This window comes from Sapajus apella, unplaced genomic scaffold, assembly GCF_009761245.1.
Source record: "Sapajus apella isolate SASKATOON/1434 unplaced genomic scaffold, GSC_monkey_1.0 scaffold142, whole genome shotgun sequence".
Lineage (NCBI taxonomy): Eukaryota > Metazoa > Chordata > Mammalia > Primates > Cebidae > Sapajus > Sapajus apella.
In genome coordinates this window covers 2,656,578-2,683,604 of record NW_022437082.1, presented here as the reverse complement: position 1 = coordinate 2,683,604, position 27,027 = coordinate 2,656,578, and the positions used below count along the sequence as shown (strand labels likewise).

The window sequence follows — 27,027 nt, the reverse complement described above, 5'->3', positions numbered from 1 at the left end:
TGAGTTGTTTGAGTTCCTTATATATTTCAGATATTAATCTTTTATTGGATGTATGGTTTGGGAATGTATATAAGAAATCATTGCCAAGAACAAAGTCAAAAGCTTTTCCTCCATGTTTTTTTTTTAGGAATTTTGCAGTATCAGATATTACAATTAGAACTTTAATACACTTTTAGTTAATTTTTGTGTATGATATACAAGTCCAATTTTATTTTTTTGCATGTGGATATCCAGTTTTTCCAATGCCAGTTGTTAAAGGGATTATTTTCCCCATTGTGTATTTTTGCCACTATTGTAGAAGATCACTTGACCATGTATGTGTGGGTGTATGTTGGGTGCTCTTTTTTGTTCCATTGGTCTATCTGCCTGCGTTTATGTTAGTACCATACTGTTTTAATTACTACAGCTTTGTAATATAGCTTGAAATTATGAAGTGTGATGACTTTTGTTTTGTTCTCCTTGCTCATGATTGCTTTGTCTACTTGGGCTCTTTGTGGTGCCATATAAATTTTAGAAGTATTTTTACTTTCTATTTCTGAAAAAAAATTGAAATTTTCATGGGGATAGTATTGAATCTGTAGATTGCTTTGGTAGTATAGACACATTATCAATACTAATTATTCCAAATAATGAACTCAACATGTCTTTACATTTACATGTGTCTCTTTATTTTTTATCAATGTCTTATGGTTTTCATCATACAGATCTTTTTCCTTCCTAGTTATGTTTATTCTCAAGTATTGAATTTTTAGATGCTATTGGAAACGGGGTTATTTTATTAATTTCCTTTTAGGATAATTTATTGTTAGTTTATAGAAATGCAAGTAATTTTTGTATATTGATTTTTGTATCCTGCAACTTTATTGAATTCATGTATTATTTCCAACAGGTTTTTTTTTTTTTTTTTTGGTCTTTAGGTTTTTGATATATCACCTGTGAACAGAGATAATTTTACTTCTTCCTTTCTGATTGGATGTATTTTATTTCTTTTTCTTGACTAATTTTCCTGACTAGGGCTTCTAGTCCTATGATGCATAGAAGTGGGGAGAGGGGTAAACTTTGTGTTATTCCTCATCTTAAAGGAAAAACTTTCAGTTTTTCGCCATTGCGTATAATGTTAGCTGTGGGCTTATCATATATTGCCTTAATTATTTTGAGGTATAGTCCTTATATACCTAATTTATTGAGAGAAACCATCATTCTCAGCAAACTAACACAGGAGCAGAAATCCAAACACCACATGTTCTCACTCTTAAGTGGGAGTTGAGCAATGAGAACACATGGACACAGAGAAGGGAATATCACACACTGGGTCCTGTCAGGGGGTGGGGGGCTAGGGGAGGGATAGAATTAGGAGAAACACTTAATGTAGATGATGGGGTGATGGGTGCAGCAAACCACCATGGCATATGTATACCTATGTAACAAACCTTCATGTTCTGCACATGTATCTCAGAACTTAAAGTATATTAATAATAAATATGTTGAATTTTGTCAAACTTTTTTTGCATCTATTGAGACAATCATGTGATTTTTATCTTTTATTCTGTTAATATGGTGTATCACATTTAGTAATTTCCATATATTGAACCAACTTTTTATCTCAGAAATAAATACTATTTGGTCATGCTGTACAATCCTTTTTAAAAATTTTTATTTCTTTTTTTAGTTCTGGGATACATGTGCAGGTTTGTTACATAGGTAAATGTGTGCCATGGTGGTTTGCTGCACCTATCAACCTATCACCTTGGTGTTAAACCCTGCATGCTTGAGCTCTTTTCCCTAATGCTCTCCCCACCTCTACCCTCCCATGACAGGCCCCAGTGTGTGTTGTTCACTTCCTTGTGTACATGTGTTCTCATTGTTCGACTCCCACTTATAAGTGAGAACATGAAGTTTTTCATTTTCTGTGTCTTTGTTAGTTGCCGAGAATCATGGCTTCCAGCATTATCTATGTCCTTGCAAAGGACATGTTTTCATTCTTTTTTACATAGTACTGCATGGTGTACATGTACCACATTTTCTTTATCCAGTCTACCATTGATGGGCACTTGGAGTGATTCCCTGTCCTTGCTATTGTGAATAGTGCTGCAATGAACATACATGTGCATATATGTTTATAATAGAATGATTTATATTCCCTTGGGTGTATACCCAGTAATGGAATTGCTGGCTCAAATGGTATTTCTGCTTCCAGATCTTTGAGGAATTGCCATACTGTCTCCCACAATGGTTGGACTAATTTGCATTCCCACCAAAAGTGTAAAAGCATTCCTATTTCTCTGCAACCTCACCAGCATTTGCTATTTCTGGACTTTTTTAACAATCACCATTCTGACTGGCATGAGATAGTATCTCATTGTGGTTTTGATTTGAATTTCTCTAATGATCAATGATGTTGAGCTTTTTAAAATATGTTTGTTGGCTGCCTGTATGTCCTTCTTTGAGAAGTGTCTGTTTGTGTCCTTTGCTCACTTTTTAATGGACAAAGATTTTTATGATGAAACCATTGAAAGCAATTGCAAAAAAGCAAAAATTGACAAATGGGATCTAATTAAATTAAAGAGCTTCTGCACAGCAAAAGAAGCTATCATAAGAGTAAACAGAGAACCTACAGAATGGGAGCAATTTTTTTGCAATCTATCCATCTGACAAAGGTCTAATACCCAGAATGTACATGGAACTTAAGCAAATTTGTATAATTTTTTTTGAGATGGAGTCTCACTCTGTCGCCCAGGCTGGAGTGCAGTGGTGTGATCTCTGCTAATTGCAGCTTCCGCCTCATTGGTTCAAGCAATTCTCCTGTCTCAGCCTCCTGAGTAACTGGGACTGCAGTCAAATGCCACCACGCCTGGCTAATTTATGTATTTTTAGTAGAGACAGGGTTTCACCATATTGGTCAGGCTGGTCTCAAACTCCTGAACCCAGGTGATCCACCTGCCTTGACCTCCCAAAGTGCTGGGATTACAGGCGTGACTCACTGTGCCCAGTCTGTATGATCCTTTTAGTGTGCTGTTTTAATTCAGGTTCTAATATTTTGTTGAAGATTTTCACATCTATATTAATCAGGGATCATTTTCTATAATTTTTTTTCTTGTAGTGTTCTTCTACGGCTTTGGTATTAGGGCAATACTGGTCTTCTAAAAGCATTTTGGAAGTATTTCCTCTGCTTTGATTTTTTGGAACAGTCTGAGAAGGATTAGTGTTAATTCTTTAAATATTTGGTAGAATTCATCAGTGAACCCATCAGGTTCTGGGCTTTCCTGTGTTGGGTTGTTTTTGATAACTAATTCAATCCTCTTACTTGTTAATTTGCTGTTCATGTTTTCTATTTATTTATGATTCATTCTTTGTACATGTTATAGTTCTAGGAAATTAGCCATTTCTTCTAAGTGATTCTATTTATTGGTATGTAATTGTTCATAGTAGTCTCTCCTGATCCTTTGTATATCTGTGGTATTATTTGTAATGTCTCCTCCTTTATTTTCTCTTTGTTTTTTAGTTTTTCCTGTTAATGTTTTGTCAATTTCATCTATCTTTAAAAAAGATGCAACTCTTAGTTTCACTTATTTTTAAAATTTTTTTGTATTTTCTTCATTAATTCTGCCCTAATCTTTATTATTTCTAAAGTTAGGTTGTTTATTTTTGTTTTTGTTTTTAATGTAAGCATTTATTGCTATTTACTTTTCTATCACTACTGCTTTTGCTGCATCAGATCTCATGAGCCTTATTCACTATCACAAGAATAGCACAAGAAAGACCAGCCCCCATGATTCTGAGGCCTTCCCAGCAATGCAGAACTGCGAGTCCAATTAAACCCCTTTTTCTTCCCATCTCAGCTATATCTTTATCAGCAGCATGAAAACAGACTAATACAATAGGGAAGAACTTGCTATTGCTATTTTGATATTATTTTCTATCTTGTAGGTTTTTTAAAATTTCTTTTGTTTATTCTTGTCATTTTTTATTGATTTTTTAAAACAGTTATATCCTTAGGTTCTGTTCTCTTTTTCTTTTCTGTGTTTTCAATAGATATTTTTATTTGAGATTACCACGAGGCTCACATAAAATATCCTCTGGTTATAATGGTTTGTTTTATGCTGAAAACAACTGCAATTGCATACAAAACGCTACACTTTTAATTCTCCCCTCCCTACTTTATGTCATTGATATCACAATCTACATTTTTTGTATTTTGTATCCATTAATTCACTTTTGTAGTTATTATTAATACTTTTATTTTTTAACTTTCATATAAAAAGTGATTTAAACCCAATCATTACAGTATTCTGTATCTTTCTACATGTTTAGGCTTGCCAGTACGTTTTAGACTTTCATATGCTTTTGTGTTGATGCTTAGCATCCTTTCATTGCAACTTGAGAAACTCGCTTTAGCATTTCTTCTAAGACAAGTCTAGTGCTTCTGGGCTCCCTCAGCTTTTGTTTGTTATCTCTCCTTCAATGTTTTTCCAAATTTTTTATTGTGATAAAATATACATATAACTTACCATCTTAACCATTTTTTAGTGGTATTAAATGCATTTATAATGTTGTGCAGGCATCACCACTATCTATCTCCATTATTCGTTTCATCTTGTAAAATAAGAACTCCATACACCGTAAACAGTTAAGTCCCCATTCCTTCCTGTTCCCAGGCTCTGGCAACCACCATAAGGCACTAGTCCCTAAGGCAGTGAACTGAAAAACCTGAAATATTAAATGCATGCTTTACTCTCCCTTTTTCCTGAGAGAGAAATCATGGGCCAAGATGATCTCACTTGGTGAGTTTTGCTGGTTTGGGGGAGGGGCTGACATGGGAAAAGTGAAATTGCTCTTTTAAACTGTTTCAGTGGGACTGTTCTAGTGTTTTGTGCTCATCTGGGATATTCAATATCTTTACTAGATTCTGGAAATCTCTTGAAGGTATTTTGATTCATATATTTTTGTTAAATATGAGTTTCTGTAAGGTGATGAGGGTTGGAGCTGGGGCTTATTATTCCATCATCTTGCTCCTCCATGCATCTCCACTCCACTTCTCCATGCATCTTTGTCTTTTCAAAGTCTACTAAAATTTAATATTGTATTGCTTCACATAAAGTTTAAGAACCTTGTCAATGTCTAGACTGGTTTGTTGCTATGCCCTCTTTCAAATTATAGTTTTCATGCACATTATGTCTAAGTATCCTATACACTGTACATTATAATGTATGATTTTCCTTTATATTCTCACATGTGTATCAAATAAAGAGCAAAATATTATTTTATATTTATCCACATATTACTATTCCTGATGCTATTTATTCCTTCCTAAAGATCCAGCTTTTCATCTGGTATCACTTTCCCTCAGACTCAAGAATTTCCTTTGGTATTTTTTATAGTATGAACATGCTGATAACAAATTGTCCTAATGTTCACTTATATGAAAATGTCAGTGTTTGCCTTTATTAATAAGGGATATTTTTGGTAAATGTACAGTTCTATATTGATAGAGTTTTAACAAAAATTGAGCACTTTAAAGATGTCTTTTCGCCGGGCGCGGTGGCTCACGCCTGTAATCCCAGCACTTTGGGAGGCCGAGGCGGGTGGATCACGAGGAGAAGAGATCGAGACCATCCTGGTCAACATGGTGAAACCCCGTCTCTACTAAAAATACAAAAAATTAGCTGGGCATGGTGGCGCGTGCCTGTAATCCTAGCTACTCAGGAGGCTGAGGCAGGAGAATTGCTTGAACCCAGGAGGCGGAGGTTGCAGTGAGCCGAGAGAGCGTCATTGCACTCTAGCCTGGGTAACAAGAGCAAAACTCCGTCTCAGAAAAAAAAAAAAAAAAAAAAAAGAAAATGTCTTTTTTTCTTATGAAGGGTCACAGATCAACTTTACTCTGTTCCTCATTAGGCATTTTTTCTCTGTAATGCTTTCAAGGTTTTCTATTTAAATTTGTTTTTCAAGTAGTTTGACTATGATATTCCTGAGCATAGAATATTGCTTGGAATTTATTGAGCTTGTTGAATCTGTAAATGTATATGTTGTATTATATTTGTTTTTTTTCAAACAGCTCTATTGAGTTGTAATTGATATACACAAACCTGCACATATTTAATGTATTCAATTTGATGGTTTTTCATTATATTTCCAAATATATAGCCATTCTTTTAAAAATAATTTTAATTTTAATTTTTGTGGGTATATAGTAGGTATATTTATAGGTATATGAGATGTTTTGATATAGGCATGCAATGCATAATAATCATATCATACAAAATGAGGTATTCATCCTTTCAAGCATTTATCTTTTGTGTCATAAATAATCCAGTTATGCTATTTTAGTCATTTTTACATGTACAACTAAATTATTATTGATTATAGCCACCCTGTGGTGCCATTATATACAAGGCCTTATTCATTTATTCTATTTTTTTCTACCCATTAACCATCACTCCTGGATACACTTTCCAGCCTCTGGTAATCACTTTTCTACTCTATATCTTCATGGTTTCAATTGTTTTGATTTTCAGCTCCCACAAATAAGTGAGAATACGCAAAGTTTATCTTCTGTGCCTGGCTTATTTCACTTAACACAATGACCTCCAGTTTAATCCATGTTGTTGCAAATGACAGGATCTCATTTTTTATGGCTGAATAATACTCCATTGTGTATATGTACCACATTTTCTTTATCTATTCATTTGCTGATGAACACTTAGGTACCTCCTAAATCTTGGCTACTGTGAATAGTGCTGCAATACAAATGGGAGTAAAGATATCTCTTTGATATACCAATATCCTTCCTTTTGGGTATAAACCTAGCAGTGAGATTGCTGGATATCATATGAGGTAGCTGTATTTTTAGTTTTTGAGGAACTCCAAACTATTTTCCATAGTGGTTATACTAATTTACATTCCCACCAACAGTGTACAAAGGTTCCCTTTTCCCCACATCCTCACCCGCATTTGTTATTGCCTATCCTTTGGACATAAGACATTTTTACTGGGGTGAGATGGTATCTCATTGTAGTTTTGATTTGTATTTCTCTGATGACCAGTGGTGTTGAGCACCTTTTCATATGCCTGTTTGCTGTTTGTATGTTTTATTGTGAGAAATGTCTATCTAGATTTTTTGGCCATTTTTGAATCAGATTTTTAGATTCTTTTTTTTCCATAGAGTTGCTTTAGCTCCTTATATATTCTAGTTACTAAAACTCTTGTCAGATGGGTAGCTTGCAAATATTTTCTCTCATTCTATGAGTTGTCTCTTCACATTTTTGATTGTTTCATTTTCTGGGCAAAAGCTTTGTAATTTGATGTGATCCCGTTTGTCCATTTTTGCTTTGATTTCCTATTCTTGTGGAGCCTTTAGGTTTTTCCTAATATAAGATCATATCTGCAAGGAAGGATACTTTGACTTCTTCCTTTCCAATGTGGATGGCCTTTATATCTTTCTATTGTCTGATTGCTCTAGCTAAGTCACCTAGTACTATGCTCAATAACAGTGGTGAATGTGGGCATCCTTGTTGTGTTCCAGATCTTAGAGGAAAGGCTTTCAGTTTTTCCCCATCCAACATGATATTAGCTGTGGGTCTGCTGTATGTAGTATTTATTATGTTGAGGTATGTTCCTTCTATACCCAGTTTTTTTTAATGTTTTTCATCATGAAGCGATATTGAATTTTATCAAATGTTTTCCCAGGATCTATTAAAATAGTCATATGATTTTTTTTCTTCATTCTGTTAATATGATGTATCCCTTTGATTGTGTATGTTGAATCATCCTTGCATCCCAGGGATAAATCCCACTTGGTCATAATGAATGATCTTTTTAGTGTTTTGTTGAATTTTGTTTGCTAATGTTTTATTGAGGATTTTTCCATCAATATTCTTCAGGGATATTGTCTTGTAGTTAGACTTTTGTTTCAAATATTTTTTTCTTCCTCTTCTCTTATTGTTTGCCACCTGGGACTCCAATTATGTTTATAACTTTGATATTATCCTATATATTTCTAACACTCTGCTCATCTTTTTCAATCTTTTCTTTTTCTAATCTGTACTTCAGATTATATAATATCACTAGATTTTTCTTCCAGTTAAACTACTCTTTCTTCTGCCATTTTCAACCTGCTGTTAAGCCCACTCAGTGAATTTTACTTCAGATATCATGACTTCTTATTTGTTCATTTATTATACATTTGTTTTTCTTTATTTCTCTTAGTGTAGTTATGATGGGTGATTCAAAATTCTTTCTCCTAATTCAAACATCTGACTTCCTTAGGGCTGATCTCTAGTGAGTGTCTTTTTTCCCCTTGGGTATGAGTAATATTTTCCTATCTCTTTGCTTTAGTAGTAATTTTTGAATGTACCCTGAACATGGCAAATGATATACTGTAGTACACCTTTATTATTTTTTTCCTCTAGAACATTGATTTTGTTTGTTTATTTTAGTTTGTTTAGTAATGTGGCTGAAGTGAAACTCCAAACTCTCCCTCGTTGGCAGCACTGAAAATTCTGTTTAATTTTTTCAGCTTTATTTAGAATTTTTGGAATCTGTCCCCACATAAATATTTCATGGTTCCACCAGGCAGCTGGGTAGTTTATACACAGAATTTGGGGCTTCCTCTTCTTAGTTTTTAAAATTCTTGGATTTCTTTCATGGATTTTCACTACAATGGTCATCATGAATTCTGTCTTCTGGTTTTTTCAGCCACTTGAACTGCGAGCAGTTGTGTGTGGGAGCTGGCCGGTACTGGTTTGTGAATGTCTACCGTGCACATCTCTATTCAACTCCATGTTCATGGAATTATCCGTGGTAGAAATATTTACACCATGGAAATTGGCAAATATTTGAATTTGTGTTTTATTTATTTTACTCAAGATCCAGTTGTTAAACATTTAACAGTTGCAACACTGATTTTAGTTTCTCTAGAATTTATTCACTGCTTTAGTCTGGGGCTGCCATCAGGCAAAAATTTCCAGAAAAAGAAAAACTCAGTATTGTTCCCTCCTTTCAAGTATTATTTCCCTTTTAATTTTTGCCTGTTTATGGGTTACTTTCCAGTGCATTCAAATTGTTGTATTATATATTTGGTCCACTGATTATTACTGTTATCTGCATCAGGGTTGGTCTGATAGAGTCTTCTTCGCCATTGCCAGAAGTTGTCCTAATAAAGGAATGTGTGTGGTTTTTTATTTTTTTTTTGGTTTGTAGTGAAGTGGGAAAATTATGAAAATGCTATAAATTTTTCATAGAGGTGTAACTGTATGATTTAGAGAAGAGTTTTTTTTTGTTGTTGTTGTTGTTCAGAGAGTATCTTAATCCAACTTATTTGTGTTAAAATATCTTTTCTTTAAAAAACATGATGGCACCCAGATGGTTTATTTGTTTGTTTAGTATCTGCATTAGATAAAAAGTTATCAATTGTAGTAAATTCAACAGTGTCCCCTGAAATTCATGTTCATCTAGAACCTCAGGATGTAACCTCATTTCAGTGGTATGGTCTTTGCAAAAGAATTAGTTAAAGATCTTGAGATGAATTTATTCTGGATTTAGGGTGGGTCCTAAATCCAATGACTGGTGTCTTTATAAGAAAAAAGAGGTAGGTTTGGGTACACAGGAATCAGGGGAGAAGACCATTTGAAGACAGAGGCAGAGATTCAGTGATAAGCCAAGGAATACTGAGAGCCACCAGAAGCTGGAACAGAAAAGAAATCGTTCTCTAGAATTTTGGAGGGAGTGTGATCCTGCCAGCAACTTGATTTTAGACTTCTGGACTTCAGAACTGTGAGATAATACATTTCTGTTGTTTCAAGCTACTGAATTTATGGTAATTTGTTAGGGGTTCCTTAGGAAACTAATACGTCAACCTTATGCCAGTTCATATTTCTTTTTGCCAGTATACTAATCTACTCAATCAAATGGACATTTATGCAAACAAATCTACACATAAAAATGAGTACCTATGCAGGAAAAAGTATTTATAGCTATATGCCCACATACACAGTTGCTTTGTGTGCAAGTTACGTGTTACTTTTGTAGATAAAAATACTGTACCTGCAGTCAACAATCTGAGTACTGGCCTTGACTCTGCCACTGAGTCACTATGACTTTGTGTGAGCTATATTTTTTATTTAGTCTAGTTTCTTTTTCTGTACAATGATATGGTTATCTTTATGAGCCAATGACCCTAGGCTTACAAATACCCATCTATCTTCTACTCAATGTATGGATACATGCTTTTGAAGATGTATAGGTGTGTAGCACATGTATTTCATTGGGTAGGAGCAGAGAGCATTGGAAAGTTGGGAGAAAAACCAACAGGATGGTAGTTTAAATAGAATTGGCACACTATGGGCAACATTGTAAATGCCTATTATGTCCCAGTCACTGTATGTATATTGACACTAGTATACTTAAACACACTTTATAACTCACTTTCAATCAGATGCCCTCTGAATTTTTCTGACTTACTGGACTAGAAATCACAATATGAGGAGTTTGATTAAGAAAACTTTTATACTAATCATTATATGTGAGCAGATGCTGAATTCTTTGATAGGAAAAGTCTTTACTCATGCGCTTATATCTTATATTGGGATTGTCCCTGAATCACAAAAGATAGAATGTTGAATCAATGTGATTTGGAGTCCCATTTGGTGACTCACTTTTGGAGAACTTTTGAAATTTGGTAGTTTATGTTTTGTTTTCTGAGGGCCAACTTCTCCTTCACCTGGAATTTTCCTGTCTTTAGATTCCTAGTCTATTAATTCAGTAAGGGTCCTATAAGATCATCTAATTCCATTACCATTCATTTGGTCATTGAGGATATTGAGGGCCAGATTGAAGAACTCGTTGAAAGCATTTTCAGAGGCAGAACTCAAACCCAAGTTACTTTATTTTTAGCCTAGATTTTTTTTTCCACCCTATGCTGCATTGTTACTGTGCTTTGCCTAGGTTGCTTTTTTTTTCTTTTGACCCAATGGGAATATAATTCGTTTATACTTTGAGTCAACAAATCTCCTTCTCCCCACTTTACCCCTTGGACAAACTCATGTATAGGCTCACACAATTACATACATCTATATTCCCTTCAGAATTTTTGAAAAGAAAGGTTTGTGGTTCTGCTGCTTGTGTGTCTTGCCTACAGGGAAGCTAAAGATGATAGTTTTGAATTGGATCTGCACTTCTACTAGGTTGAGGGTGGGTGTGGAAGTTAGGTCAATAGGGGATCAGTGTGGCCAAACTGTTTCTTCTTAGTGGAGTATGAATGACAACCCCTTTGATGTACATTTTTCTAGCTCATTATTGTCCCCAGAGATGGAATCTGAAACACAGGATTGTCAAACCTTTATTTGGAGCCTGGGTTAGAAGGCACGCCCATAGGGATGTAAGGGAGACAGAGGGAAAAGGAGGAAGCTCACTCTTCAATCTTGGAGCAGCAAGTAAGCATCACACATCAGCTACAGTAACCCATACTTCCTTTATTCTCCTATTCGCTCTCATCCTTTTGCTCTGTTTCTCTTCCCTTTGCTTCCTCTGCTCCTCCCTTTTTTTCTGGGCTTCCCTCTATTTCTCAGTTGGATGACTTAAGGAATAAAATACTACTTTAGTATTTCATAAAAGCAACCACATCTATAGCCTTGCAGTGCTGTATTCAGAGCCCCAGCAGAGCCGCGTGCTAAGCAGCAGTGGTGAACCTAAAGCCAGCAAAGGGGGAGGGGAGAAGGGGAGGGGAGGAGGGGAGGGAGAAACTGACAGAGACGGAGGGAGGCAGATTGAAAGAGAGAGATAGGGAGGGAGGGAGGGAGAGAGGGAGAGAGAGAGGAGAGAGGATTGAGAGAGAGAGAGGAGAGAGAGAGAGAGGAGAGAGAGAGATTGAGGGGGAGAGGGAGAGCGTGAGCGCGCGCAAGCTAGCGAGCAAACCAGAGAGACAGACCGAGAGAGGGACCAGGAGAGAGATCCAGAGAAAGAGAAGAAGAAGCCAGAAGCCGAGCTCTGCAGGGCTCAACGTCCAACTTGTTTCAGTTCATTCATCCTTCTCTCCTCTCCGCTCAGACTATAGAGCTCGGTAAGAAACATTGATGTTCCTTCTTCCCCCTCCCCCAAGCTCAGGTCTCCTTTAGCGATAGCATCTCTCCCCCGTACTGAGAGTCTCCTTGGGTTGGCCGGGAGGCGAGGCATGCTCTGCAGCTGTGATGCTATCCTGGGTTCCCCAGTGGGGCTGGTGGAAGCCCAGAAGCGGCATCTGAGCAGGGAGACACTGGGGTAAAACCCGATTTGAGGAAGGGGGGTTGCGATGTGGTATATGCGTGATTTGCTTCATTGTCAGTGAATTGTTTGTTCCTCTTTGGAAGCAGGTCAGCATTGACCTTGCAAATTGCTTGGGGAGCCCCAGCAGCTGCTGCAGAAAGCCACGGAGTGGCCCCTAGCCAAACCAGACAGCACTGTCATGACCCCCCAGACAGCCCTAGGCACCAGGGATGGAGTAATGGCTGGAGCTTTCTCCCTTCTTTAACTCTTTCTCTGCAGCTGCTTCTCACTGCTGGAAATAAGAAAGAAGGAGGGTACCTTGCAGCCTCTTTCTCCATCTCCCCATTACCTCCCCCACATGCAAGTGAGTAGAAAGTTGTAAATAACTGTTTCCTTTAAAGCAGGTTTAGACCTCCCCACTGCCTTTAAGGGGCTCACGGTGGGGTCAGTCCTGACTTCCTCCACAAACTTGTGAGGCTTGCCTTGTTTCCCTGAGAGAAGCTCCATTGCTTGCCCACCCTCAATTCCAGGTAGTTAAGCTGACATCCTAGACCAGAGATTCAGATACCCCACCCCACCCTACTCATAGGCATCATGTTAAGTCCAGCTGTGTCCTTGGAAGGGAGGAAACACCTGATGGTTTGTCTGGAACTGGCTTCCCAGTTTGGTGCTCCTCTGACTGTGGCTGTGGGTGGCATGGGCAAGAAGACTGGGGGAAGGGTGGCTGTTGGATTTATGAAAAGCAGGGTGATGAGGTAGGATTGCTAGCATGAACAGTTTGGGTTACTAAGGGTCAGCAAGTTCTGGTTGTCTGGAGCTATGCAAAGACTGGTTGAAGCTCTTGTATTATAGCCCCTCTGAACTGGTAGGGGAAGGGACCTAATTGTTTGATGGGACCTTTTTAAGTGAGTGACAATGATCTACCTGTGATAGTAATTATGACATCCTTAATACTAATTGCTAACATTATTGAGTGTGTAGTATATTTTGGATTCTGGCCTGAGGATTCAGTGTGTATTACTTCATTGAATTCTTGTAGCAGAATAGTGCATTGAATAACAGACACTATTATTATCTTTGGTTTACTGATGAAACTGAGGCACAGAGAGGTTAAGTAACTTATCCAAGATTACAGAGCAATTAAATGTCCCAGCTGGAAATTAAAACACTGCCAATCTGGTTCCAGAATCCATGGTCTTAACCATTAAACACTACTGCCTTCCTGGGGAGAATTTTGCACCTTTGTCTGTTAGGCAAGTGTAGACACAATAGGTGTAGTGTGGCTTGACAAAATTTTTTGGGAAATAATGGCCTGGCCTTTGTGTAGAGTAATAGGCACTTAGGCTGGAGCCCGGCTTCACTTGGATTTCTGGAAGGGGCTGCCCAAAAGACTTTTATTGATCAGCTTGCTTTCCTTTGAAAATCATGCTTGGAAGGATTGCACTTTTCATAACCTTTTCCAACCAACATGCTCCGAACTGCAGCTTTTAGAAACAGATCTTATTCTTATTTCCTGAGCATTTGGCATTATTCTGTGCCGAAAATTTTAGAATACTAAAACCTTGGAACTGGAAGGAGCCCAAAAGGTCATTCATTAAGCTTTATTTCCCTCCCCCTCAGTTCTTGAATTTATCATAAGCATCCAATTTGTTGACTGATTTCTATTTGAACTCCCTGCAGTGATAGAGAGCTCATTAGGTGGCTCTTTGTGTCTTGAGCAACTCTGATTGTCGGAAAGTATTCCCCATTATAAGCCAAAATCTGTTTCCCAATAACTTATATTAATTGGTTCTTTGGGAGCATCTGGAACCAATATGCTTTTTCTTAATCATAGTTCTTCAGTTAGTTGAATACAGCAATCATGCCTCCCTCTTAAGCCTTGGATCTAATAAGACCACAGAGTAAAGGATTATCATTTACTTCATGCTGGAAATAAGACTATTCTTAATATGGCCTAATAGCCCACTTGTTTGTTAGCCACAAATTGACCCTACTGAGTTTTCTAAAGCAGCCCTGACAGTGTATGTTCTTCTCCTTGGATGAGCTTATTATCTGGTGTCAACTGGACTGATGGGAAGGTCACGTTCATATTCCTAAAGACCAGAAATTCATTAGTACTAGTCCTTCTAAAGCCCCCAGAATGTCTATGTGGCATCCAGACAATAAACGTGGGACAATTTGAGTGACAGGAATTTTCATAAAGAAAATTATGAAATTTTCTAATTTCACCAAGAAGTTATGAAATGTTCTAATTTAATAAAGATATTTACTACATTTGCAATAATGGTAGTTCAAGGTTTATACAGTGTATAAAAGGTAGAATAATAAACTGTTTTATCAGAAAACACCTCAGGAATAATGACATCACTGAGGGGATACAATACAGTGGGACTGGGTGGAAAAGGGGTGAGTATGTGGTCACTAGAATGGAACACTGACTTGGCTGTTAGCAAATTTGGATTCCATTCCTAGCTCTGATGATTTGCCAGTTATCTTGGACACATGACTTCCCCTCCATGTTCCTCAGTTTTTCCATCTATAAGATGTTGAGGTGGACTGTATCTCCAAGGGTCTTTCAACTCGGAAATTCTCTATCTGAAGTAAACTATAAGATTTCAGGCTTATGAGGGGCTTCGGAAATCATTAGGCCAGTGCTTGTCAAACTTTAATGTGTAAAAATATCTCCTGGGAATCTTGTTAAAATGCAAATTGTGATTCAGAGATCCTATGGGAGGGGCCTCGGATTTTGCATTTTAACAAGCTATTAGGTGATCCTGAAACTGCTGTTCCACTGACCACACTTCAAGCAGCAAAACTCTAGTAGAGTACTAGTCAAACTCTCTTAGTAAAGGAAAATATTTTTTGGTTTGCTCGTTTTTACTAATCCATCACAGAAGACTGCTAATTTAGTAAAATATATTAACGATGAACTACTAGAAAATGAAAGAAAAGACATACAAAAGATAAGCCCACATTTGTATTATTAGATTCAACAGACATAAAATGATTTTTTTCAAATTGTTGTAAAATTTTCTAAGTGCTTACTCTCGACTTCTGTACTTTGGTTCTTCCTACCTGGTAATAAAAGTTCACAGACAGGCACTGATTGAAGGGCTACATTTTGAATGCAGTGGTCTAGGCTACCTGCCAGTCTAATTTAAGAGGCCTGAATTAGGCCAAGCCTTCATTTCTAAATCACCTGTAAGATTATCTTTTACCCTCCAGTTAAGTATCTCCTTTAAGGAAGAACTTAACATTTATACAGAGTTGCATTGTTCACGTGTTGTGACAGCCAAAATGTTTGTTTTATATTAAAACTCTTAATTTCCTTAGAGCTTCTACAAATTACACTTTCAGTTATATATTCCAAGTGGGCGAGGGGCTGTATCAGTTCAGTTTATTATAGCATTAGCCATTAGCCTAGTGTATGACATAGAGTAGGCGCTTAATAAATATTTGTTAAATAAATGAATGAACAATTTGAAATTAGTTGTGGGGTCATACATTCAATAAAGGAAAGGTAATTTGGGCTTTCTTCTGCAGTGGGGAGACAGGATTCATTCCATTTAAAAAATTTCTTACAGTGGATAAAAGGCCAACTTGACTACTTCAGAGAGCTACTTGGTATCTCAATTTTATTTTGAAGGGATTTTAGGAAGCCAGACAAATACTTTATGTACTCTACATCTCAAGTCTTTACTCTTAACTCAGTCATTAATTAAATCAGTCATTCAGCACATTAGTGTTTTTTTTTTAATTAATTTATTCAGTAATGTGGTTAGGCATGGAAGAGAGGATACAAAGCTGGGCAAAAGAGACATGGTCCCTGATTGCTTGGGGCTTAAAGTTTAATGGGGAAGAGGACTTTAATCAGATAATTATACGGCCATGACATTCTGCTTAATAACAAATGCTATGAAGGAAAAAATATGGGGGTGGGGCTATGAAGGTATACAACAGGAAACTGATCTAGTTTTGAATTTATGCAAAGCACCCTTGAGGAAGTGATATTGAGGTTGAGTAGAGACTTGTATGGGGGTGGGGTAGAGAGAATGGAGGTGGTAGAGCAGTTTTCTAGATGGAGGGGAGAGCATGTACAAGGGCTCTGTGAAAAGAGAAGCATAGCAAATTTGAGAAGTGTAACAAAAGCTTGTGTGGCTGGAGTGGGCCATTATAAGGCTGTTGGTCTTTATTCTAGAAAGAGTGGGACTGATTAAAAGGCTTTGAGCAGGATGACTGACATGGCTTAAACAGAATCTATTCAGTATAAGGTTACTAAGTGCCTACGATGAACCAAAGATAATGTGGGAGATACGGAATTATTTAGGAATAGCTTATGCCCTACAAGATGGACACAGTTAAGTAGGAAAGAGAAGAAATACACAAACAACTACAGGACTAGGAGATGAGATCTAAACCCATAAAAGAGAAGCAAAGGACTTTAAGTAGATCAAAGACACCTTCCTAGAAGTGGTATTTGAAATGAGCTTTGAAGGTTAGACAAACTTTGAGCATGTGGAATTAGGGGATGGGACAGGTGTTCTAGGCAGAAAGGCTAGTTGTGTTGGAGTAAAGTGTATGCAGAAATACTTACGTGAGATGTGTTTGGCAAGATAGGTGGAGGGCTTGACTGTAAATCATATTTAATGCTAGATGGGAAAATTAGAACTTTATATGAAAAACAGATGCAACTCCCTCATTTTATGGATGAGCAAACCCATCCTGAGAGGGTGAGTGACCTGATTTGCCTGAGGTCACACAGGTAGTACTATTGTTGTCGCTCAATAAAAGGTACTGAGCACATTTGAAAATATGGGACTGGAGCTCTGGAAAGAAGTCAACTGGAGAGAGTGATTTAAGAGTTGTTGCCTCTCAATACTTAAAATAGAATAAAAGAGATCCAGGGGTGGTACTTTAATGATGCTTTCTTTTTTTTAGGATATAGGGGAAAAAGATGAACCTTGCATGAAGTCTACAAAGTAGAAAAAGTCAAGAATATGGAAGGAAAATTAGAAGAGTACAGTGTTACGAAGGTGTCAAGAGAGGAGGGGCACCTTCTAATCTATTTATTGCATACATACCATTTACTAGGCATGGAGAATATAATGGTGAGCAAAACAGACAAAGTTGTTGCCATTCTGGGCTCATGGTTTAGATGGCGAGATAGACGTTATTTGACAAACCACTGAACTATATAGTAATAAATTGTGATTCAGATGTAGAGGAAAATGTACCACTTTAAGAAGAAAGGTGTGGTCACCTTTATTGAACTTCACAGCAGAGTTGAGTAGTGATAAATGATACCTGGATTTTAACAGTCCTTTCCACTCTGATGGTCGCAGTGCTTACCAACATTTCAGTTGGATGATGAATATCCATTTTGCGAAATTTTGGCAAATGATTGTTGTGAAATAGTAAGGGAAGGTAAGGGTCCCTCTAGGTTCATGTCCACAGGAGCACTGACTTACTGACAAATCAGGTCATATGTCATGTAGCTTAACTGAAATTCACAAAAACCGAGCGTCTTTCCCAGATCCTCCAACTCTCTCAATTCCACAATTTACAGAAAGAGGCACCTGATTAAAAAAATATGAAGCATTTGATGTTAAAAATCCCTCTTAAAATGGGATTTCTGATAGCCTAGACCTGGTTTGGATACTTGGTTTGTTGTGACTTATCACTTGTCTTGTTTGACCCTAAGTTTCCATAACTGTAAAATAAGGTGGAGTGTTGGAAAAGGATTTTGAACAGGGTGACTGACATGGCCTAAACTGAATCCATTCAGATATTTACAAAAACACTTCAAGCTGTAGGGTTTTATAGTTCACGTTCTGCTCCATACTGTGTTCTCATGGTTCTGTGCAGGTAGTTCAGGTTCGGTCACCTATATAAGCAACACTAATAACTTTATACAGAATTCTGAAAGTTGGTAATTTTCGTGGAAGTATTCACAGACTTTGGAAGAGGTCCTTAGAATGCACCTTCCTTGTTTTATCCTGAGGCGATTGAAATTGTGACTGTTCTGAGAGTTAAAGAAAGAACTTACTATGATTTGCTGCCTGCCTCCCCATCACCCCATATTTGGCATTTCTCCCTATGCTATCTCTCCCCAACTCTCCACCCCCCACTGCCCCTCCCCTATTTCCCCCCGACAGACCCCAGTGTGTGATACTCCCCTCCCTGTGTCCATGTGTTCTCATTGTTCAACACCCGCCTATGAGTGAGAACATGCGGTGTTTGATTTTCTGCTCTTGTGTCAGTTTGCTGAGAATGATGGTTTCCAGGTTCATCCATGTCCCTACAAAGGACACGAACTCATCGTTTTTGATGGCTGCATAATATTCCAAGGTGTATATGTGCCGCATTTTCCCTGTCAGTCTATCATCGATGGGCATTTGAGTTGGTTCCAGGTCTTTGCTATTGTAAACAGTGCTGCAATGAACATTCGTATGTATGTGTCCTTATAGTAGAACGATTTATAATCCTTTGGATATATACCCAGTAATGGGATTGCTGGGTCAAATGAAAGTTCTATTTCTAGGTCCTTGAGGAATCGTCACACTGTCTTCCACAATGGTTGAACTAATTTACCCTCCCACCAACAGTGTAAAAGTGTTCCTATTTCTCCACATCCTCCCCAGCATCTGTTGTCTCCAGATTTTTTAATGGTCACCATTCAAACTGGTGGGAGATGGTATCTCATTGTAGTTTTGATTTGCATTTCTCTAATGACCAGTGATGATGAGCATTTTTTCATATGTTTGTTGGCCTCATGTATGTCTTCTTTTGTAAAGTGTCTGTTCATATCCTTTGCTCACTTTTGAATGGGCTTGTTTGTTTTTTTCTTGTAAATCTGTTTTAGTTCCTTGTAAATTCTGGATATCAGCTCTTTGTCAGATGGGTAGACTGCAAAAACTTTTTCCCATTCTGTTGGATGCTGATTCACTCTAATGACTGTTTCTTTTGCCGTGCATAAGCTGTGGAGTTTGATTAGGTCCCATTTGTCTATTTTGGCTTTTGTTGTCAATGCTTTTGGTGTTTTGATCATGAAGTCCTTGCCTACGCCTATGTCCTGAATGGTTTTGCCTAGATCTTCTTCTAGGATTTTTATAGTGTTAGGTCTTATGTTTAAGTCTTGAATCCATCTGGAGTTAATTTTACTGTAAGGTGTCAGGAAGGGGTCCAGTTTCTGCTTTCTGCACACGGCTAGCCAGATTTCCCAACACCATTTATTAAACAGGGAATCCTTTCCCCATTGCTTGTTTTTGTCAGGTTTGTCAAAGATCGGATGGTTGTAGATATGTTGTGTTGCCTGTGAGGCCTCTGTTCTGTTCCATTGGTCTGTATCTCTGTTTTGGTACCAGTACCATGCTGTTTTGATTACTGTAGCCTTGTAGTATAGTTTGAAGTCCCGGTAGTGTGATGCCTCCTGCTTTGTTCTTTTTGCTTAGAATTGACTTGACTATGTGGGCTCTCTTTTGGTTCCATATGAAGTTTAAGGTGTTTTTTTCCAGTTCTGCGAAGAAGGTCATTGGTAGCTTGATGGGGATAGCATTGAATCTGTAAATTACTTTGGGCAGTATGGCCATTTTCACAATATTGATTCTTCCTAACCATGAACATGGAATGTTTCTCCATCTGTTTGTGTCCTCTCTTATTTTGTTGAGCAGTGGCTTGTAGTTCTCCTTGAAGAGGTCCTTTACGTTCCTTGTTAGTTGTAGTCCTAGGCATTTTATTCTCTTTGTGGCAATTGTGAATGGAAGTTTGTTCTTGATTTGGCTCTCTTTACGTCTATTATTGGTGTATAGGAATGCTTGTGATTTTTGCACATTGATTTTGTATCCTGAGACTTTGCTGAAGTCGCTTATCAGTTTCAGGAGATTTTGGTCTGAGACGATGGGGTCTTCTAGATATACAATCATGTCGTCTGCAAATAGAGACAATTTGACTTTCTCCTTTCCTATTTGAATACCCTTTATTTCTTTTTCTTGCCTGATTGCTCTGGCTTCATTTGTAATTTCTTCTGATTAATCTGTGTTTAAAAATTTTTTCCTCCTTCAAAATTGGATAAATTCTTAAATGGTGGCGTGAGGCAATTTTCTAAATTGTTTTGCCTGCCAATTGTTTCATAGCACCAAATACTGAATAATTCATTCATTCCCACTGTTCTGTGACATATATAAATTGTAACATATAATAGATTCTCTTTGGAATTTATCTATTTTTCATTTCTTTTAGTCTGTCTCTTCTTGTCCTAGTTACAAAGTTTAAATACTATTGTAGCTTTAAAATAATTTTTACATGTACTTTAAGTTCTGGGGTCTTATGGGATTGTTGCATAGGTAGACACATGCCATGGTGGTTTGCTATCTCCATCCCCCCATCACCTACATCAGGTATTTCTCCCAGTGTTATCCCTCCCCAAACACCCTGCACCCCACTGTCCCTCCCCTAGTTCCCCACTCCCCAACAGACCCCAGTGTGTGATGTTCCCCTTCCTGTGCCCATGTGTTCTCATTGCTTAACACCCGACTATGAGTGAGAACATGTGGTGTTTGGTTTTCTGATCTTGTGTCAGTTTGCTGAGAATGATGGTTTCCAGATTCATCCACGTCCCTACAAAGGACATGAACTTATCCTTTTTTACGGCTGCATAGTATGCCATGGTGTATATGTGCCACATTTTCTTTGTCCAATCTATCACCGATGGGCATTTGGGTTGGTTCCAGGTCTTTGCTATTGTAAACAGTGCTGCAATGAACATACGAGTGCATGTGTCTTTAAAATAGAGTGATTTATAATCCTTTGGGTATATACCCACTAATGGGATTGCTGGGTCAAATGGTATTTCTAGTTCTACATCATTGAGGAATGGCCACACTGTCTTCCACAATGGTTGAACTAATTTACACTCCCACTAACAGTGTAAAAGCATTCCTATTTCTCCACATCCTCTCTAGCATCTGTTGTCTCCAGATTTTTTAATGATCACCATTCTGACTGGCATGAGATGTTATCTCAATGTGGTTTTGATTTTCATTTCTCTAATGACCAGTGATGATGAGCATTTTTTTTATATGTTTTTTGGCCTCATAAATGTCTTCTTTTGAAAAATGTCTATTCATATCCTTTCCTCACTTTTGAATGGGTTTGTTTTTTTCTTGTAAATCTGCTTTAGTTCTTTGTAGATTCTCGACATTAGCCCTTTGTCAGATGATGGGTAGATTGCAAATTTTTTTTCCCATTCTGTTGGTTGCCAGTTCACTCTAATGATTGTTTCTTTTGTTGCACAGATCCCATTTGTCTATTTGGCTTTTGTTGCCATTGCTTTTGGTGTTTTAGTCATGAAGTCCTAGCCTATGCCTATGTCCTGAATGATATTGCCTAGGATTTCTTCTAGGGTTTTTATGGTGTTAAGTCTTATGTTTAAATCTTTAATCCATCTGGAGTTAATTTTAGTGTAAGGTGTAAAGGAAGGGGTCCAATTTCAGCTTTCTGCACATGGCTAACCAGTTTTCCCAACACCATTTATTAAACAGGGAATCCTTTACCCATTGCTTGCTTTTGTCAGGTTTGTCAAAGATCAGATGGTTGTAGATGTGTGGTGTTGCTTCCAAGGCCTCTGTTCTGTTCCACTTGTCTATATCTCTGTTTTGGTACCAGTACCATGCTATTCTGATTACTTTAGCATTGTAGTATAGTTTGAAGTCCAGTAGTGTGATGCCTCCTGCTTTGTTCTTTTTGCTTAGGATTGTCTTGGCTATGAGGTCTCTCTTTTGATCCCATATGAAGTTTAAAGCAGGGTTTTCCAGTTCTGTGAAGAAGGTCAATGGTAGGTTGATAGGGATAGCAATAAATTTTGTTATTGGCTGTTTGTCTTGCCCGTTAGTTGATGCTGTTTCTTCATTGAGTCATTGGTCTTTTCCATTTGGTATGTTTTTGCGGTGGCTGGTACTGGTTGTTCCATTCCAAGTTTAGTGCTTCCTTCAGGAGTTCTTGTAAGGCAAGTCTGGTGCCAACGAAAGCTCTCAGCATTTGCTTGTCCATAAAGGATTTTATTTCTCCTTCACTTATGAAGCTTAGTTTGGCTGGATATGAAATTCTGGGTTGAAAGTTCTTTTCTTTAAGGATGTTGAATATTGCACCCCCCCCCAACTCTCTTCTGGCTTGTAGGGTTTCTGCTGAGAAATCTGCTGTGAATCTGATGGGATTCCCTTTGTGGGTGACCCAATCTTTGTCTCTGGCTGACCCTAGCACTTTTTCCTTCATTTCAACCCTGGTGAATCTGATGATTATGTGCGTTGCAGTTGCTCTTCTGGAGGAATATCTTTGTGGTGTTTCCTGGATTTAATGTTGGCCTGCCTTGCTAGGTTGGAGAAGTTCTCCTGGATAATATCCTGAAGAGTGTTTTCCAGCTTGGATTCATCCTCCCCATCACATTCAGGTACTCTGATCAAGCATAAACTAGGTCACTCACACCTCTTTTATTTTATTTTTTTCTGAAGTATGTTATTTTTGGCCCTTTGTTCACTTACTTTAGTTTTAAAATGAGATTATCAAATTACTAGAAAATCATGTTTCTTTTTCTTGAAATTATATTGAATCTCTAGAATGATTTGAAGAAGAATTGACATCCTTTTGACAGAGAGACTTCCTATTCCTGAATATGTTGTATCTTGGCATTTATTCAGGCCTTTTTGCAACCTTTGATGAAGGTTTGTAAATTTATTGATAATATTCTTACATATTAAATTTACTCTCAGGCAACTTTATTTTTTAGTTAGATTTATTAACATATAATTAGCATAAAAGAAAGCTTACCCTTTGTAAGTGTACAGTTTAAGTCCTAACACATGTATATGATTGTGTAACCCCTACCACCAGTACCACCACAATAAAGGTAGAGAAAATTTCCCTTAGCATTAAAGGTTCTTTGGTGCCCCTTTGCAGCCAATTCTTTTCTTCTACATACAATTCCAGGAAATCATCTATCTCTTTTCTGTCCTTAAAGTGTTGTTTCTTTTATTCTATCACATCAATGGAAATATTTGGTGTGTAGTCTTTTGTGTCTGGTTTCTTCTAATTACCACATACTTTTAAGATTCATCCATGTTGCTACATATTTTCATTATTGTTTATTCTTTATTATTGCTGAGTAATTTATTCATTCAACAGTTTATGGACATTTGTTTTTTTCCCACTATTTAGCCATGATAAATAATGCTGTCATAATGCTTCTATAAATGTTCTTGTATAGGCTTTGGCTTCTCATATATTTTTATTTATACTAGGTAAATACCTAGAACTGGACTTTGGCAGTTGTATATAAAGTAAATGTCTAACTTTATAAGAAATTGTCAAGCTGTTCTCCAAAGTGGCTATATAGTTTTACATTCCCACCATCAGTGTATAAGAATCTCAGCTGCTCAATGTCCCCACCAGCACTTGGTATTTTCAGTCTTTTAAAAAAAATTAGGCCTGGTGCAGTGGCTCATGCCTGTAATCCCAGCACTTTGGGAGGCTGAAGCAAGCAGATCACTTGAGGTCAGGAGTTTGAGACCAGCCTGGCCAACATGGTGAAACCCTGTCTCTATTAAAAATGCAAAAATTAGTCTGGCGTGGTGGTGAGTGCCTGTAATCTCAACTACTTGGGATGCTGAGGTAGGAGAATTAAATCACTTGAACTCTGGGGGGTGGAGGTTGCAGTGAGCTGAGATTGCATGCCACTGCACTCCAGCCTGGGTAACAGAGCAAGGCTTTGTCTCAAAAATAAATGAATAAGCTAACTTTATTTTAGAACTGTTTTACAAAAAAATTAAACCAAGTTACCATAGCCCCCATCCCAGTTTCCCTTATTATTACTGTCTTTAATGTGGTATATTTGTTACAACTGATAAACTGATATTGATATATTATTGTTAATTCACGTCTATAGCTTGCATTTGTGTACACTCTTTGTGTTCTATAGTTCTATGGATTTTGACAATGTACAACATATATCCACCATGATTATATAATACATAATAGTTTCTCTGACCTAAAAATCTCATATGATATACCTGTTCATCCTTCCCACCAGCCTGAACCCCTGGCAACCACTGATCTTTTCACTCTCTGTAGTTTTATCTTTTCCAAAATGTCATATAGTTGAAATCTTATAGTATGTAGTTTTTAAGACTGGTGTCTTTCACTTAGCAATATGTATTTAAGATTTTTCCCTGTATTTTCATGGCTTGATGATAGCTCATTTCTTTTTATTGCTGAATAATATTCTATTGTGTGGGTAGACACATAGACTATACTACAATTTGTTTATCCATTCACCTACTGAAGGACATCAAGGTTACTTTTAAGTTTTAGCAATTATGAATAAAGCTGCTATAAGTGTTTGTGAGCAAGGTTTTGTGTGGATATAAGTTTTCAACTCATTTGGGTAAATACCAAAAAGTGCAATTGCTGGATCATATGGTAAAACTATGTTTAGCTTTGTAAGAAGCTGCCTGACTGCTTCCAAAGTGGATTTATCATTTTTCACTCCCATCAGCAATAAATGAGCTTTCCTGTTGTTCCACATGTTTACCTACATGAAGTGTTGTCTACATTTTGGATTTTGGACATTCTAATAGGTGTGTAGTGATACATTATTGTTTTAGTATTCAATTCCCTAGTGACATACTAGTTGAGCATCTTTTTACATGCTTATTTGTAATCTCATCTTTTTTGCTGAGCTGTCTCTTCAGCTCTTTTGTTCATTTTTACCTGGGCTGTTTGTTTTCTTATTGTTCAGTTTTAAGAGTTCTTTATATATTTTCAATATAAGTTCTGTACAAGATACGCGTTTTGCAAATATTTTCTCCTAGTCTATTATGGCGTGTATTTTCATTCTCTTAACAGTGTGTCTCACAGAGCAAACATCTTAAATGTTAATGAAGTCCAATTTATCAGTTTTTACTTTCATGGATCATTCCTTGTTTTCTCCTATGTTATCTTCTAGGAGTTTTATGGTTTTGCATTTTGCTGGTTATGACCCATGCTGAGCTAATTTTTGTTAAGAATGTCTAGATTCATCTTTTTTCTGCAAGTGGATGACCAGTTATTCCAGCACCATTTGTTGAAGAAACTATCTTTCATCCCTTGTATTACCTTTGCTTCTTTGTCAAAGATCAGTTGACTATATTTGTGTAGGTCTATTTCTGGGCTATTTTGTTCCATTGATGTATTCGTCTATTCTTTTACCAACACCACATTGTCTTGTTTCCTGTCAGATAGTGTCAGTCTTCTAATTTTATTTATCTTCTTTAGTATTGTGTTTACTATTCTGGGTCTTTTGTCTTCCTATATGAACTTCAGAATCTGTTTGTTGATATCTAGAAAATAAATTGTTGGGATTTTGGTTGGGATTACGTATCAGTTGAGAAGAACTGATTTTACCAATAAGGAATCTTTCTATCCGACAATATTGAGTCTTCCTATTCATGACCATGGAATATTTCTCCATGTATTTAGATCTTTGATTTATCTTATCAGAGTTTTATAGTCTCTTTAAAGATATCATATACATTTTTGTTAGATTTATACTTAAGCATTTCATCTTTTGGTGGAAACGTAAATAGTGCATTTTAAATTTCAGATTCCAGTTGTTCATTGCTGGTATATAAGAAAACTATTGACTTTTCAAGATTAGCCTGTATCCTGCCTTGTCAGTCTTTCTAGTGAGTGTGTAATGGTAGCTCATTGTGGTTTAATTTGCATTTTCCTATAACTAATGATACTGAACATTTTCTCATGTGCCTATTAGCCGTCTGTCTAATTTGGAGAAATGTCCATTCAAATTGTTTGCCCATTTTAAAATTGGTATATTTGTGGTCTCATTATTGGGTCATTATATAACAGAGTATATAATATTAAATATAATACAAATTCTTTAAAAGATACGTGTTTTGAAAATATTTACTGCCTTCTGTGGCCTTTCTTTTCATTGTCTTAATGGGTTTTCTATTATGACTTGCACCTTTTGTATTCTAAGAAGTCTTTGCCTTAACTAAGTTCAAAATAACCCTCTCTTGTTTTGTTCTAGAGTTTTGTAGTTTCCGTTCTTTGATTTATGTCTTTGGTGCATGTTTAGATGACTTTTGTCTTTGTGGCAAGGTAATGTTACAGGCATATATACTTTTTCCTTATGTAGGTCCAATTTTTCCAGTCTAATTTGTTGACAAGATTATCTTTTGCCCATTGAATTACTTTGGCACCGTTGTCCAAAATCAACTGACCAGTTATGGATGGATCTACTTCTGGACTCTATTCTGTATATTTGATCTATTTGTGTAACCTTGAAACTAACACACTGTATCAATTATTATAGTTCAATGGTTCTCAACTGGGGCAATATTCCCCCCAGGAACATCTGGCAATGTCTAGAAACAGTTTTGTTGCCATAACTGCAGGGACATCCTCCTGGCATATTAAGGGTAGAGGCCAGGCAGCTACTCGAACAATAAAGTATTGCTCTGCTCCAAACTGTTAACATTGTTGAGGTTTAAAAACTGCAATAACATTATAGTAAATCTTGAAATAAAGCATTTTGGATCCTTTGACTTTGTTCTTCATTTAAAAATTATTTTTGAAAAAAAATTAAAATGTATTCTTAATTATCCTAGATCCTTTGTATTTCTAGATAAATTGATAAATCCGCTTTTCACTTTCTCATCCAAAAATGCTACTGAAAGTTTTATTAGGATTGGCTTAAATCTATGGATCAATTTGGGAAGAAATGAAATCTTAACTATCTTGAGT

The 27,027-nt window shown here is 36.9% G+C and overlaps 1 protein-coding gene across 3 annotated transcripts in view; it reads left to right on the top strand.

Annotated features, from left to right (window-relative positions):
* The first annotated feature begins 11,816 nt into the window (after positions 1 to 11,816).
* GABRA3 (gamma-aminobutyric acid type A receptor subunit alpha3) overlaps positions 11,817 to 27,027 on the top strand; it is a 250,190-nt gene continuing 234,979 nt past the window's right edge. Inside the window, exons 1-2 of one of the 3 annotated variants that reach the window (XM_032264160.1) lie at positions 11,965 to 12,052; positions 26,420 to 26,507. The gene's annotated coding sequence lies outside the window, so the exon portion shown is untranslated. Of the gene's footprint in view, positions 12,053 to 26,419; positions 26,508 to 27,027 lie in introns of all 3 variants that reach the window. The other 2 variants (XM_032264162.1, XM_032264161.1) reach the window with 2 other exon arrangements.